General features: G+C 50.7%; 1 pseudogene; it reads right to left on the reverse strand.

Moving 5' to 3' along the window:
- Positions 1 to 242: 242 nt before the first annotated feature.
- Positions 243 to 1,253, reverse strand: LOC124236263 (glyceraldehyde-3-phosphate dehydrogenase-like; annotated as a pseudogene).
- Between the last annotated feature and the right edge of the window lie 6,081 nt (positions 1,254 to 7,334).

Consider the following 7,334-nt stretch of genomic DNA (forward strand, 5'->3'; position numbering starts at 1 on the left):
CTTGGTGTGGTTTCCTTTTTTTTTTTTTTTTGGCTGATACAGTGTACTTCATTGATGGTATATGACATCAATCAGGTTTCCTTAAGCCCCTCTCCTTCTCCAAGCAGTCTGGGATGGAAACTGAGTCAAGGACAAGACATTTCAGTATGTTGAGAGATCGAGTTGGGGGAAGGACTCCCCAGCAGCTGAGGGCCTCTCTCTTTCTCTCATGCTCTTGCTGGGGCTGGTGATCCAGGGGACTCTTACTCCTTAGAGGCCATGTGGACTATGATGTCCACCACCCTGTTGCTGTAGTGAAATTCACTGTCATACCAGGAAATGAACTTGACAAAGTTGTCTTTGAGGGCAGTGCAAGCCTCAGTGTTGAAGGTGGAAGAATGGGTATCACTGTTAAAATCACAGAGACAAACTAGTCCTCAGTGTAGCCCAAGATGCCTGTTAAGGCATCCTTTGATGCCTGCTCTACCACCTTCTTAATGTCATCATATTTGGCAGTTTTCTCCAGACAGCAAGTCAGATTCATGACTGACACATTGAGGGTGAGGACATGGAAGGCCATGCCAGTGAGCTTCTCATTCGGCTCAGGGATTATCTTTCCCACAGCCTAGGCGGCAGCAGTAGAACCAAGGATGACGTTCTGGGCAGCCCCACAGCTGGTCATGCCACAGCTTCCCAGAGGGGCTATCCACCATCTTCTGGGTGGCAGTGATGGCATGGACTCTGGTCATGAGTCCCTCCACAATGCCAAAGTTGTCATGGATGACCTTGGCCAGGGGGGCCAAGCAGTTGGTAGTGCAGGAGGCATTGCTGACAATCTTGAGGGAGTTGTCATACTTCTCATGGTTCATGCCCATCACAAACGTGGGTGCATCTGCAGAAAAGACAGAGATGATGATGACCCTTTGACTCTACCCTTCAAGTCAGCCCCAGCCTTCTCCAAGGTAGTGAAGACCAGTGGACTCTAGAACATATTCAGCACCAACATCACCCCATTTGATGTTGTGGGATCTCACTCCTGGAAGATGGAGATGAGACTTCCATTGATGACAAACTGCCTTGACTGTGACATTCTCAGCCTTGACAGTGCCATTGAACTGGCCATGGGTGGAACCATTCTGGAACATGTAGACCATGTAGTTGAGTTCAATGAAGAGGTCACTGATGACAACAATATCCACTTTGCCAGAGTTAAAAGTAGCCCTGGTGACCAGGCACCCAATATGGCCAAAACTGTTTACTCCAGCTTTCACCATCATGTCTCAGGGACGCAGCTGGCACTGCACAAGATGCAGCTGTCTGTCGAATGGAGAGGAGCAGAGAGCTTGTATAGTTTCTTTACGTTTATTTTGCTTCAGGTTCACTGAGTATCTTAGATCTTTCATCAAATTCGGAAATTTTTCACTTATTTTTTTCCTTCAAATATCTTTTTCTATCCTTGTCGCTCCTTTGGGGACTCCAATTACACATATATATTAGGTCATCTGAAGTTGTCTCACAGTTCACTGATGCCATGGTGTTATTAATTTTTTTAATTTACTCTCTCTGTTTTATTTTGGATAGTTTCTATTACTATGTATTCAAATTCACTAATCTTCTGCCATGTCTAATGTTACATTAATCCATCTAGTGTATTTTTTTTTCCCTGAGGAAGAGTCGCCCTGAGCTAACATTTATTACCAATCTTCCTCTTTTATTTTTTTAATTTTTTTTTGGTGAAGAAGATTGGCCCTGAGCTAACATCCCTTGCCAATCTTCCTCATTTTGCTTGAGGAAGATTGTCCCGGAGCTAACATTCATACCAGTCTTCCTCCATTTTGTATATGGGATGCTGCCGCAGCATGGTTTGATGAGTGGTGTATAGATCTGCACCTGGGATCTGAACCCACAAACCATGTGCCACTGAAGCAGAGCACACAGACCCAACCACTACTCCACTGGGCCAACCCCCCAATCTTCCTCCTTTTGCTTCAGGAAGATTCTCCATGAGCTAACATCTGTGCCAGTCTTCTTCTATTGTGTATGTGGGTCACTGCCACAGCATGGCCACCAACAAGTGGTGTAGGTCCGTGCCCAGGAACCAAACCTAGGCTACCAAAGTGGAGCATGAGAACTTAACCCCTAGGCCATGGGGCTGGCCCAATCTAGTGTATTTTTTATCTCAGACATTCTAATTTTCATCTAGGTCTTTTAAAAAATATCTTCTATATCTCTACTTAACATGGTCACTCTTTCCTTTGTCTTACACATATGGAATATAGTTAGAATAACTTTTACTGTCTTTGTCTCCTAATTTTATCATCTGGGTAATTTCTGGGTAGGTTTCAATTGATTGGTTTTTCTTTTCATCGTGGGTTATATTTTCCTGTTTCTTTGTATACATGCTAACTTTTACTGTCAGACATTGTGAACTTTATTTTCTTGGGTGCTGGATGTTTCTGTATTCTCATAAGTATTCTTGAGCTTTATTCTGAGGTGCAAAAGGTACTTGGTAACAGTTTGGTCCTTTGAGATCTTGCTTTTGTTAGATAAAGCCAAAGCAGCGTGTAGTTTTTACCCACTTCTGAGCCAAAAACTCTTCTGAGTGTTCTACTCCACATCCCATTAATGGTGAGGTTTCCACTCTGGTTTGTGGGAACCAGCACTATTCCCAGCCTGTGTGAGCTCCAAGGATTGCTTTATCTCATCCTTTTGCATGGTTCTTACCCTGCTTTCTGGTAGCTTCCTCACATACAGGCACCGAGCTGAATTACTGAAGAGGTACCCTCTGTCCAGCGGCAGAGTTCTCTCTGTGCGCAGCTCCTTTTCGGTTCTCTGCCTGTGTCCCCAGACTGTCAGCTTCATCTTCTCTGTGCATGGAGATGGCCAGACGCTGCCTGCCTTCCTCTTACTGTGCTCTGGTCTGGAAACTTTCTCAGGCAGTAAGATGGGGCATTCATACGGCTCACCTCATTTCTTTCCTGACTCAGGAGTCACTGTTTTTCATTATCTTGTGTCCAGTGTCTTGAGAACTATTGCTTCATACATTTTTTTGTGAGAATTTCAGTTGTTTTAGATGGGGCTGTAAATCCAGTCCCTGTTACTCCATCCCAGCTGGAAGCAGAAATCCTTACGATCATCTGCTAATTTGTTCAGCTGGCATTTGTCTGGGGAGAGCTCGCTCTTTGCTTACCTCATGCTAGTCTTCGGCTCTCCAAACGCTCCAAACTGTGTGCCCCTTTCCTTTGTCTGGAGTGCTCTTGCCGGTCGTACTTCCCTCCCTCAGCTCAGAGCCCTTCCCTGATTGCCGTGTATAAAGTAAATCGCTCTCTTTTATTTCCCATCACATTTCTGCTTTCCTTTACAGCTTCTTTTACTAGAATGTAGGCAGGAATTTTTGTCGGGCTCTCAGGAACCAGCCCAGGGCCAGGGACATGGTAGCTGCTCAATGACTGTTTATCAAATGAGTGAGGTCTTTGCCTCTTTCATGGTGCTTGTCGTATAGCAGAACTCAGTCAAATTGGGGCTGCTGGGCTGATGGGAACACTGCTCCCTGCCCTAAGAAGGGACACTGGGCCCCTGGACAGAGCCTGCACTCTCCTCAGTGATAACCAAAGGCCCTGCATGCTGGCCAGGGGCGAGCTGACAGGTGGGGCTGACGAGTTCCAGAGCCTCCGGGCTGCGGCAAGCCCGACAGAACCGGACGCTGGGCAGGGGCCAGAGCCGAGCTTCCATGACGTCATCTCCTTCAAGGGCCATGCTCCTCCCTAGGCCCTTGGTGGGGTTTCAGGTCTCGCCCCCCCATCTCAGAGCCATCTGCCACCAGGTTCTAGAACTTCCCTGGTTCTAGTCCCAGATCTAGTTGTGTGACCATTGGGAACTATTAGAACACTCAAAGAATTAGAATTTGGCTCCATAAAGGGCAAAGTACTTGGTATGGCCCCATGGTATAGTGGTTAAGTTTGGCATGCTCTGCTTTGGTGGCCTGGGTTCATGGGTTCGGATCCCAGGCGTGGACCTATACCACTCATCAGCCATGCTGTGGCAGTGACCCACATACAAAATAGAGGAAGATTGGTAGAGATGTTAGCTCAGGGTGAATCTTCCTCAGCAAAAAAAAAAAAAAAGGTACTTTGTAAACTGAAAATAATAATCACTCCACTGGAAAGAATTTAGGAAGCTTCTGTTCCACACCTCTACTTTTGACAGAGAAAGAGACTGAGGTTTAAATGAAATAATGTATGTAGACCACTTAGCACCAGGCTAGAGACTTTGTGGGGGTTTTGTTGTTTTGGTTTTTTCTTTGGTGAGGAAGATTGTCCCTGAGCTAACGTCTGTTCCAGTCTTCCTCTATTTTATATGTGGGATGCCACCAGAGCATGGCTTGACAAGCAGTGTGCAGGTCTGCAGCCAGGATCTGCACCCACAAACCTGGACCACCGAAGCAGAGCACACAAACTTAACCATTACACCACTGGGCTTTGTGTTTTTATTCTAGCTGTTAACCTCCTGCCTACCTCTGGCTAAGCAACCTGTACCTCAGTGCCTCCTTCCTTCCCGACAGCCCTCCCCCCAGTCAGCGGGGGGCCTTGATCCATCTGTCTTCAATAAGGACTACAGCTACCATTTTTTGAGCACTTATGAGGTGCCAGGCCATGCACTAAGCACTTTGCATGCATCATTTCATTGTCTTGTCATAGGATGAGATGGGTATTATTGTCCCCGTTTTACCGATGAGGAAACTGCGGCATGGAGACGTTAGGTAACCTCCCCGAGGTCCCACAACTAGAAAGTGGCTGAGTGTTTAGACGCCAGAGTGGGAAATCTCCAAGTGTCTAGGCTCTGGCTTCTCTTCCCTTAACTGTTTCTTCTAATAACTTGCATTGCCTGCCAGCTACTCCTCCCTGGGCCTTCGGGGACTTTCTGAGAGTCCATTTGGTCAGTCATTGAAACTGGGCAAGACAGGGTCCCAAACCTCCACCTGAGGGTCTGCCCTGAGGCCCAACTATGAGCTTTCCTGGAGTTGGCAGTGAGGATGTCTCTGAGCGTCAAAGATAATCCCGTGTCAAAAACACAGCCCTGGGGGAAGGCAGGGGGGTAGGCAGGAGCCCACAGACCCAGCTGTTCCCTCAGCAAGTGTCCTGCCAGCTGGTTCTCTAGGAACGCCCGGTTGTACGGTCCCCACAGGATGGTGGGAGCTGCAGATGCAAGCCAGCGAGTGGGGTGGGCCCTGTGGGAGCTCCACGTGGGCGAGGTCACCTCTGATGGGACTGCGGAGGGGGCTTGGCCTCCCTAGGAGGGAAGGCGACTTGAATCAGCCTTGGAGGACCTCACCCGTTTGGATGAAGGAGAGTCGGGGTGGGATGGGCAGCCTCTTCCGCAGAGAAGCCAGGAGTGCCAGTCAGGCCGTCCAGCCTTTCCCAGTCTCCTCGCCTGTGCCCCACTGTGTGTCCTCACCACAGCCCTCCCTGTGAGGGGTTATTAATGCCACTTGGCAGGTGAGGAAACTGAGCCCACGGTCCACGACTGCAGGCGGGATCTGCTGATGATGAGGAGGATCATTCCAAGGGAGGCCGTGGGGGGCTCCTAAGCCACGAGAGGTCACCTGGGCAATGTGTGGGGTGGAGAAGGAAGCGAGTGGAGGCCAGAGATGGTGCAGAGGCTGCTGGAGCCATCTCCAAGGGCTATGAGGCAGGCCTGGGCCAGGGAAAGAGCCTGGAGACAGAGGCCTGGGTGGGACACGGCTGGGCTGATGGGAGGCGCAGGAGGTCTAAGCGAGAAGCATCTCAAAGATCATCCACCCAACTCACCTGTTTCACATAAGGAAACTGAGGCCAAAAAGGGAAAAGGGCTGGCCCAAGGTCACATGAAAGGTTAATAGTAGAGCCAAGTTAGAAGGATGCTGAGGAGCTCAAGGACATTCCCACTAAACATGGGGCAGAGTTTCCTCCTACTGTAGACCCCCCTCCCCCAGGGATCAAGCCCCCACCTGAGGTTATCAGGGGTCCCAGTAAGATCCAGCTTCGCTTCTTTCTCACTGTGGGACCCTGGGGCATCCCCTCCCATCCACTGGGCTCCAGTTTGCTCATGAGGCCATCGGACAAACTGACCGCTATGGCCCCTTTCTGCTGTAAGTGCCCAGAGGAAGACAAGGCTACTCTTCCTTACTCTGGCCCCCCAACCCCCAGTCCAGCCTGACACTGACACGGGGGTGGGGCCGGCCTGCTGGGTCTCACATGCCTGAGGAGTGAGTGCCTGGTCCCGAGGAGGCAACATGATCTGTAAAGGATCCCTGACCCTCTCCTTGTGAACCCTAGAGAGGGCATCTCAGTCATGTGAGGACCACAATGGGATTAGCCACGCTGAGATGGGAGGCTGGGGAGGCGGCCATCTGGGAGAAAGACTGGGAAGAGGGGAGAGAGGGAAGCAGGAGAGGGAGGACCTCTGGCCTCAAGGGTAGAGAACTGAGCTGCTGGGAAGGGCCCGCAGGGGTCCTGCGGTGGGAATGTGCCCCAGCCTGGCTCCTTTGGAGGGGTGTGGGGCATGCCACCTTCCCGCCAGCTATAAGTTTCTGAGTGCATAAGCCCAGAGTCAAGGTGAGTAGTTCTGGGGGCCAGGCCAGAGGGGAAGGGGCCTGGGCCAAGAACCCAGGAGAAGGGGAAGATGGGGTGTGGCGAGCCTGGAGAAAAGAGAAGGGAGGCAGAAGGGAAGGAGTCAGGGCCCCCTGCCTGAGAGCTATGCAGGCAGAAGAAGGGTGAGTGCAGGGGGGTTTGAATGACGCCTGGTCATGATAAGAGTCACTGTCAGGTGTCACATACGGCCCCAGGCACAAGGAGACTTGGCATGGAGGGAGAGAAAACATTAAATTTGGAGCCAGACCAGCCTTAGATGTCAGACCCTTCCACTCACTAGCTGTGTGGCCCTGGGCAGGTCTCTTGGCCTCTCTGAGCCTCAGATTTTAGAACCAAATAGCAGTTGTGTGTCATGCTTCACAGTGGGCAGACTGTGAGATCAGATGTCGATCTTACCCCAGACCCTCCCTCTCCCCTTTCTGGTCACCTGGTTGTGCCACTTCTTCACCCAGGTGTATACTCCCAGGCCCGGGGACTGGCATTATTCCTCCTTCTCCCACCCCGGCCACCTGCAAGGGGTTGCATGAAGCATTCTGGGAGTGCCCCGGGCCCTCTAAAGGGGTTTGAGCAACTCCAGAGCCTGTGCAGTGAGGGGACCAAATGGGAGGCTGGGGCTGGGAGGGCAAAAGGACCTTCCCATACCACTTCACCCCCTCATCTCCCCTCCCCCACTCTCTGATGGGCTATTTGGGGCTCCCCTCCCCTTTCCCTAAGCTCAGGCCCTGC

Source organism: Equus quagga, chromosome 2 (assembly GCF_021613505.1).
Source record: "Equus quagga isolate Etosha38 chromosome 2, UCLA_HA_Equagga_1.0, whole genome shotgun sequence".
NCBI lineage: Eukaryota > Metazoa > Chordata > Mammalia > Perissodactyla > Equidae > Equus > Equus quagga.